This window comes from Psammomys obesus, unplaced genomic scaffold (genome assembly GCF_907164565.1).
Source record: "Psammomys obesus unplaced genomic scaffold, mPsaObe1.curated_primary_1811, whole genome shotgun sequence".
NCBI lineage: Eukaryota > Metazoa > Chordata > Mammalia > Rodentia > Muridae > Psammomys > Psammomys obesus.
Window position 1 is genome coordinate 4,945,648 of NW_026592710.1, and position 9,281 is coordinate 4,954,928.

A 9,281-nucleotide genomic window follows, 5' to 3' on the forward strand; every position below is an offset into this window, starting at 1 on the left:
GTGTGTGTGTGTGTGTGTGTCTGTGTGTGTGTGCGTGTGTGTGTGTGTGTGTGTGTGTGTATGTGTGTGTCTGTGTGTGTGTCTGTGTGTGTGTGTGTGTGTGTGTGTGTGTGTGTCTGTGTGTGTGTGCGTGTGTGTGTGTGTGTGTGTGTGTGTGCCCATATGTTTGCGTGCATATGGAGGACAGAGGCCAATGTTGGGCATGTCCCTCAGTTGCTCTGCACCTGGTTTTTGCAGCAGTCTCTCACTGAACCTGGCGCTCACGGCTTTGGCTAGACTCTCAGCCACTGAACTCCAGCGTGTCTCCTGCACTCAATGCTGGTTACAGGTGTGTGCCACCTTGCCTGGCTTTTACATGGGTGCTGGAGAGGATTTGCACTCAGATCCTCGTGTTTGCATGGCATTTGCTTTACCCACTGAGCCTTCTCTCCAGCCCTGTTGGAGATGTATTATCTAAAGCCCAAATGTTAACACTAAAGCCCATCTCAGAATGAGACTTTATTTGCAGACTGAGTCTTTGAAGAGGTGATTAGGCCAAAGTGAGGCTTTTTAGGTGGACCATGAACTAAGATGGACAAGTGTCCTTTCAGGAAGCAAGAGACAAAGGGACCATTGTGGGAGCCCCTGGGGAAGACCCGGCCTTCAAGCCACAGAAACCTTAGAAGGACTAACCTCCTCAAACTTCAGCCTCCAGAGCTATGAGAAAACAGATGTGTTGGTTAGGAGGCCCGGCTGCCAGAGCATCCTGCTTCAGTAGTGCCGTGAGTTCAGAGGACAACTTTTGGTATTGTTCCCTGGGTGCTGTCCGAGCTGGGGTCTCTCACCGAACCTGGAACTCAATGGCTAGGCTGTCGTTAGGAAACACATTCCTCACAGGTTCACTTGTTTAAGCACTGTCTCCCACCAGGTGGCGCTGTCTGGGAAGGTTATGCGCCACTGGGAATGGACTTTGAGCTTGTCTACCCTTGTCTCATTCCCTCTTCCCTCACTCTGCTTCGTAGGTGTGGATGAAGTGTGAGCTCTCTGCTTCCTGACTATGAGGCTGCCTCATGCTCCCGCTGCCAGGCCTTCCTCTAGCGTGATGGACTCTATCCCTCTGAAACTGTAAGCCAAACCCTTCCTTCCCCAGGCTGCTTTTGATCAGAGTGCTCTCTCATGGCCACAGAATGCACCTAGGGCAGCTATGCTAGCTGGCCAACAAGCCTCGGACCTTCTCATTTCTGCCTCCCAGCTCCAGGGCTATGGGGGTGTGTGCCAGGGCTGGGTTTTTAATGTGGCTTCTGGGGCTGAAGCACTGGTCCTCATGTCTACAGGTCACGCACTTTGTCAACCCAGCCGTTTCCCCCGCCTGAAAATTCTGTATTTTATTTCAAATCTCACCATGATCAAAACAACAGATCCTGCCCAGCATTCCAGAGCTCCTGGCTTGCTGCCCTACCTGACTATCCGTGGGAATGCTCCTGTCCTTGGGTCGTGCTTAGTCAGGGTTACTATTGCAGATATGAAACACCGTGACCATAGGCACTTCCATATAACAGTCCATCATCAAAGCAACGGGAGCAGGAACTCAAGCAGCGCCAGAACCTAAAAGCAGGAGCTGATGCAGAGGCCATACAGGGGTGCTGCTTACTGGCTTACTCCCCATGGCTTGCTTACCATGCTTTCTTATAGAACCCAGGACTATCAACCCAAGGATGGCAGCACCCACAATGGGCTGGGTCCTCCCTCATCAATCAGTAATTAAGAAAATGTCCTCCAGCCTGGTACAAATTTCTAGTTTGTACAAACTTCTAGTTCTACCACATGGAAGGCAGAGGCAGGCAGATCTCTGTAAGTTCGAGGCCAGCCTGGTCTGTATAACAAATTCCAGGCCAGCCGGAGCTACGTAGTGAAACCATGTCTGGATAAAAAATAAAATAAAAGCACTATAGGCCTGTGTACAGCCTGAGATTAGGAGGCTTTTCTCAGCTGAGGCTCCTTCCTCTCTGATGACTTCAGTGCGTGTCAAGTTAACATAAAACTAGCTAGCCACAGGTAGGAAGGAAGCTTTCATTGCCAACGCCATCTTTATGATTCCTGAGGGTTGCTCAGGACAAGAATCCAGCAGCATGCTGAAGTTAACTAAAGCATGCCTTCAAGCGTCTATTGACCATGGTCCTGCTCATCTAATTTCTCTTATAGCTTATTAAGTCCTTCAGCAAAAATCACTAGGAACAACCCTACAACCAACCGAAGTGGAGATTCTACCTCCTTCACAAAGCTGTGCATCATGGGATCTGGGTAGGGGGTTAGTCTTAGCTGGGAAATGTCAAAAGAGCTTATTGGACCTGGGCTTGAGCTGGGTGAGCAAGGGCCATCCATAGGAGATAGGCTCAGCTGTGGGGCAGACAGCAGTCAAACAGTCTATGCCAGGGGAGAGTGCCATGGACATGCCACAGTGCCAGTGTGGTTCAAGGACAACTCGTGGGAGGGGCCGGTTCTTTCCTCCCACGGGGCCTAAGCCAGGTATGGTTACCACTAAAACTGTCAATTGACACATCTAGAGTCTAATATTAATTCCACAACAATTACCCCCACACACACTGTCTTGGGTCATGTGAATGCTTTTTAGTGCCTTAGTTAATTTACCTATACCATGGGTTTATTTATTTTTAATTCTTACTTATTACCAGTGTGTGGATATGGGTGTGTGATGAGTGGGTGTGTGCCACAGCTCGTGTGTGGAGGTCAGAGGACAACTTTGTAGACTCACTCCTCCCTTCCGCCTTTACCATGGGTCTGGGGGTTGAACTTGGATCCTCGGGCTTTTGAGGCTGGGTGGCGAGTGCCTTTACCCACTGAGCCATCTCACTGGCTCAAGCTTGGTTTCCTACATTGTCTATATGATAGAGCTGGTGAGTGTGGCACACTCAGCTGAGCTGTGTTGGGGTTGGTCTGGAGCTACTATGTATTCACGTGTTAATTGCTTGCCCTCCGCACCCCAACATCCTTACTGTCCTGCAAACAAATTCTCATGTATCCAAAATGACATTGTGTGAACCTTGACTCTCAAGTGATCCCTGGTTGGCTAATAAAGTTGTCTACAGCCTGGACTGGGCAGAACAGAGGTAAATGGAGCAAAGGTTTGCACGCTGGTGGAGTCAAAAAAGGACCATGAGGAGGAGAGAGAAAAGAGGAAGAAAGGAGCAGGTCATCATGGGTTAATGTAACCAGGAGCCCGTGGCCAAGAGCAGCTTGCTCTGAGGACTGGAGCAGAAGCAGCCCAAGCGGAGCATGTGCAAGTACTTATGGGATTTTGGAAGGGAAGTAGACAAGATAGCTTAGAGGGTTAATATCTGCCCAGCTCCAGAGTTTTAAGGCTTATAATAAATCTAATAGATTTCTGTATCATTTATTTATAAAATATTGGGTTAAGGAATAATTGCTGCTGTATTAATAATTGACTCCAATTAATATTACCATTAATATTAATGGCATTAATATTAATTATTAATAATTAATGTTAATTATTAGCCTGTAGTAATTAATTCCATTTACATATGCCTTAATATGAATTATTAATATTAAATATTAATAATCATTCCACAGACCTGTCTTTTTGCTGCTCCACTGTGGAGATTTGTCTTCCAGTGTTTGGGAGGGGTCCTGGCTGTTTTTATGTCAACTTGACACTAGCTAGAGTCATCTGAAAGAAAGGAACCCCAGTTGAGAAAACGCCTCCATAAGATCCAGCTGTATGGCATTTTGATGGGGAGGGCCCAGCCCATTGTCAGCGGTGCTGTTCCTGGACTGGTGGTCCAGGGTTCTGTAAGAAAGCAGGCTGAGCAAGCCATGAGGAGCAAGCCAGTAAGCAGCACCCCTCCATGGCCTCCACCTCAGCTCCTGCCTCCAGGTCCCTGCCCTGCTTGAGTTCCTGTCCTTGGTGATGGACCATGACCTGGAAGTATAAGCTGAAATAAACCGTTTCCTTCCAAGTTGCTTTGGTCATGGTGTTTCATCACAGCAGTAGTAACCCTAACTAGGACAGGAAACAATCAGCCATTATGCCTTCATATACTTTTCTACACTTAGGGAATGACTATGCCTTCCCAGTGAGAAATCACTTAGAGATTATTAAGGAAAACTCTTTAATGATAGCACAAGGCTAGTTCTGCTACTGCACGAACAGGAACCAGCCCCAGACAGGAACCCCATCAGCTTACGGAGTTCCACAGCCCCAGCTTACACTTTGAGCAACTAAACGTATTTCACAGAGACAGAAATCCCAAGGTTGATTGTTTGGACAGACAGGAGATTTACAATGTCAAAATCTTGTCGTATTATCTCTGGAGGGACCAGGACTACTGTCCCAGGCAGCTGCTAACCAGGGCTGTCCCGCCTGGCTGGCAGGACTGTGCTCTCCCTAAGGGTGGAACTGGGAAGAACTTTATCTAAACTCTACTTTGTGTAACTTAGTGATTCCTAAGCACGTTTTGTAGGTCCTTTGTTGGATCAGCTATTATTCTTTTATTATTCCTGGTTTGTCCTAGATGAACACAGTGTCTTTCTCTTTATTTCTGGAACTCTAGTAGCAGGAATGTCTAGATCTTTCTGTGCTACCCCAAAGAGCTCTTAAGGTTTGCTTGGTATGTTTTGGTAGCTTCTGACCTGCTTTTCAAATGGAGTACTTTAATTTTGATCCCAGGGGTTTTTCCCCTGTGTTGTTCCTCATTTCTCTCACGATGTTTCAGATACTGATTTTTTTTTTTTTTAGTTGAAGCTTCCGTTCCTTTTCATGATTTCTGTTTTCTGTGGAGAGTCAGGAGCTTTCTGCTAGCAGAGTGCTAAAGCCTTTGTTCCAGCATCTAGGGCAGCTACCGTCCGTCTCTGTCCATCTTGTTTTTCCTTGAGAGTGGCTCACATTTCCTGGTTCTAGTGTGTCTTTTGATGCTTTCATGACTGATGTGGACTCTGTCTTCCCAGAGCTCTCTGGAACTCACTGAGTAGATTCATACGAGTCCCATGTTGTCATTTGTGGTAAGAGTTTCTATGCCAGCTGTTAGAAATTGTCCTCATCTCCTTTGGGTGTGGCCCATGCACGTGCCACTTAAAGGTTATCCTTGGACCCAGGCAGAAGTTTCTTTTAAACCTCAGTTCCTTCAGCCTTCACTGTGGCGCTCTGGGTTCGTGCACAGCTCAAGGGTTATCAGTTAGTCTTCCTATTGCTGTGGTAAAATGCCCGACCAAAGCAACTTAAGAAAGGAGCAGTTTACTTTAGCTGGTGGCATAAATGCTCAGTCCTTCATGGAGGAGAAGGCGTGGTGGCAGGTGTGTGAGGCGGCCGGTCACACTGTGTCCACAGTCAGCAAGCAGCGGGAGCGTGAGGTGGCCGGTCCACGCATCCACAGTCAGCAAGCAGAGAGAGATGGATGGCTCAGCTCACTTTCTCCCTTTTATTGGGTTTGGGTAGCAGCCCAGCTGCACTGTGGAACACAGCAAGTTCAGACCTGTCTGAATCCCCAGCCACAAGCTCTGTGAGCATCTTACTTACTTACTTATTTTGGCTTTTTGAGACAGGGTCTTCCTGTGTAGTCCTGGCTTTGCAGACCAGGTTGGCCTCGAACTCACAGGGATCTGCCTGCCTCTGTCTTCTGAGTGCTGGAATTAAAGATGTGTGCTACCACACCTGCCTTCCTGAGCATTTTATTTTATTTTAATTTATTTTAAACCCTTTATTTAAGACTTTATTTTATGTACATCAATGTTTTGCCTGTATACCATGTATATGGCTGGTACCTGAGGAGGTCAGAAGAGGGCATCAGATCCCCTGGAACTGGAGTTACAGATGGTTGTAAGCCACCATGTAGGTGCTGGGAGTTGAACCTGGGTCCTCTGGAAGAGCAGCCAGTGCTCTCAACCACTGAGCCATCTCTCCAGCCCCATCCATGAGCATTTTAGATGGCCACCCTTTACTTCTGTTGACGCTGGGTGTTACACGGCCTGGGAACTGGACTGGGGGTCAGCTCTCAGACCATTTACAGCTGCCTCCAGGGCTGCCCAGGCTACTTTCCCCCTTGGTACCCCTCCCCCACTTTATCTGATCCCTTAGAGACTCACTCCATTAACAACAGTGACCAGCCAGGTGTGCAGGCCAAAATTTCAAGGCCAGCCTGGGTGACAGAGGGCGACAGAGGGCAATCCTGCCTTGAGATAAAAATCAAAGGGTCTGCAGATACCGTTCGGTGATTAAGAACCTAGGCTTCAGAGGACACGAGTTCAGTCCCCAGTGACACTGGATGGCTCAGACCTTCCTGTAACCTCAGCTCCGAGGAGCCTGGTACAGTCTTAACATGGGCATTGTGCCTCTGTGGGCACTCACACACGGGCTTGGCGCAGTGCCTGTGGTTAGAAGCTCACGCAGCTCTGACAGAGGACATGGGTTTGGTTCTCAGCACACATGGCAGCTCACAACCATCCATAAGTCCAGTTCCAAGGGACCTGACATCCTTTTCTGGCCTCCACACACAGACAGGCATGGGTACACAGATATGCATGCAGGAACATAATAACTATAAGTAAATGAAATATAAACAACTTGTTCTTAAAGAGTATAATGCTGCGGGTGGGTGTCGCCCAAAGACTCACGTCACTGGCTTGGGAAGCAGTTCAAGTGGCTGACCAGGACGGCTTTCCCCTCCTTCTCCAGTTACCAAAGCCGCACCACCTCCTGGATTCTCAGCCTCAGAGACGGACAGTTGGCAGCCGGTGGAATGGAGGCTTTCGGCGGCAGAATCGTGGCTCTGAGCAGAGAGCATCAACTCTCGCCTCCTGACACTCTGCCAGTCTGCGGTCAGTACAGCCTGACATGTCTCACAGACTATCATGTTGCTTTGGGAGGGCTTTGGGGGTGTCAGAAAGTAACTTGCAAAGGCAGGCGCAAGCCAGGCCATCCTTGTGGGGACCTGGTGTTCCCTCTCTCTATGCGTTGTCCACTCTTCACTGCCAATGGCACCGGATGGAATTTCGTGGGTATGACAAAGTTATGAAAACTGTCTGGCAGTTTCACACCATTCTCAGGAAGTTCCAACATGGAGTTACGTCACTGGAGGGGCCTTTCCACCCGGGATATGTGGAAGCAGCCTTTCACCCACAGGACTCCTTACAGTGTGGCATGCAGAGGAACCCCACCAGGACATGTGGACCAGGAGGTGTGTGTGACCAGGAGGCTGAGCAGAACTTCAAGCAGAGGGAGCTGGCGTCAAAGGGAGCCGCTCGCAGCTCTGCAGCAGCGAACATGGTAAAGCCCTCCTGGGCCTGGGGCACAGGCTCTGTTGGTGGAATGCGTGCCTGTCATTCGTGAAGTCCTGGGTTCCCGAAGCTTCACAGACGGAGTGTGGTGGTGCAGGCCTGTGAGCCCACCCCAGGAGGTGAAGGTAGGAAGATCAGAAGTTCAAGGCCAGCCTGCACTAGATTAGTCTCTCTTCCCAATACATAAGTGCGCGCATGGCTGTGTGAGTGTTTGTGTGAGTGTGTGCATGTGTACCTCTGTGTGTTTGCATATGTGCATGTGAGCATGTGTGTGTGTGTGTGTGTGTACATAAGGCCCTAGGTTCCATTTCTAACGTGGCTACATATATGAATACACACACTCACACATATGCACACACACCTAGAATTTAAAGCAAATTAAAAGTGAACTTGGGGTCAGTGATCATTATCTTAAAATGAAGCCACTTACTTCGGGGGCTCTGATGTAACTCTGTGGTGTAGCTTGCCCAGCAAAGGGAAACTGAGTTCAATTCGCAGACCCAGAATTGAAGGAAATAATGCCGCTTTGATGGAGGCTTTGTAAAGCTGAGGGTTGGGCTCAAAGGGAAATGTGATCTCCCTACAGGAGCGGCCGCTGCTCCCCAGGCCTAGTGTGTGTCCGTGGAAGAGGTTAAGGAGCCTTGCCCTGGCTCTTGCCTTAATGTGCTAAGACTCCGGGGATCATCAGGAAGTGCTGTGGGGGGTGAAGAGGGGGGTCTCAAAGGCCATGCACCGGCTTCTCCGGGCCGAGGGGGCAGTGACCCCCAGGCCGGGCAGGGTCTGTTCACCTTGCAGCCAGGTCACTTCATGCCTGGCGTTTCCTTCTCGGCGCCTCTCTCCCACCAGGGCTGTTTCAGCCACACACATTTTCACTCAGAACAACTTCCTCCTCGATGTAGCAGCTCCAGGACGGCCCCGCTGCCCGCCTGCCCAGGTCTCAGACTGTTCTGCACCCAGGCTGGACTCAGCCTCCGATGTGTCACCGGTGAGTCATGGCTCTTGCTCACTCCATAGTAAGGTTGGCATCCTGGCTTGTGCCGGAAGATGGCTGCACCCTCTCTTCCGGCCTGCTCTGTCTGTGCCAAGCTCACCATCGTCTGCAGGAGCCAGCCTGAGGACCTTGTCTCAAACAAACAAACAAATCTTGAAATGAAGGTAGGTGTTACTTAGGTTAGACACACTAACTAGTCTCAAGACAGTAGTGATGAGGCTGGAGAGATGGCTCAGTGGTTAGGAACGCTCACTGCTCTCGCCGAGGGCCCAGGATCAGTTGCCCGTACACAGCAGCTCACAGCCTCCTAAACCACTGCTCCATGAGACCCTGTGCCCTCTTCTGGACTCCACAGGCTCTTGCACACACATGTGCATTTAAACTCATGCAGGAGCATACACGTACACACACTCAGACATACAAAGAGTAAATTTTAAAAATCATAATAATTGCAGGTCCTGATTTGGATTTGATTATGACCTAAGTTTGGCATTTTCAATGAATTCTTTAAAAAAAAAAAAAAGACATTTCTTTATTATGCATACTGTGTTATGCCTGCAGGCCAGAAGAGGGCACCAGATCTCACTCCAGATGGTTGTGAGCCTCCATGTGGGTGCTGGGAATTGAACTCAGGACCTCTGGAAGAGTAGCCAGCGCTTTTGACCTCTGAGCCATCTCTCCAGCCCCTTTCAATGAATTCTTAAGGCTGAACCCATGTGAATATTAAATAAAGTATACCTTTGTTACTAAAAGGTTTGTTTTTATTTCTGTGCATGTGCACACTTCTCTGAGTATGTGGCTTGTGTGTGCGGGTGCCCACAGGGACCAGAAAAGGCCGTTGAGATCCCTGAACCTGGGATTACAGGCAGCTGTGAGCTGCTCTAGGCGGGTTCTCCGCAAGAGCAACGCATGTCTTATTCTCAGAGCCGTCCCTCCAGCCCTGCCTCTTGCTTTAAAAAGCAAACAACAGACAAACGAAAGGACAGGGTCTGCTGAGATTACA

The 9,281-nt window shown here is 49.1% G+C and overlaps 1 long non-coding RNA gene across 1 annotated transcript; it reads left to right on the forward strand.

Annotated features, from left to right (window-relative positions):
* Window positions 1–306: 306 nt before the first annotated feature.
* LOC129682735 (uncharacterized) lies at window positions 307–7,580 on the forward strand. The gene is made up of 3 exons (XR_008721034.1): window positions 307–328; window positions 1,002–1,104; window positions 6,686–7,580. It is a non-coding gene; the product is annotated as an uncharacterized LOC129682735 (long non-coding RNA).
* Window positions 7,581–9,281: the final 1,701 nt, after the last annotated feature.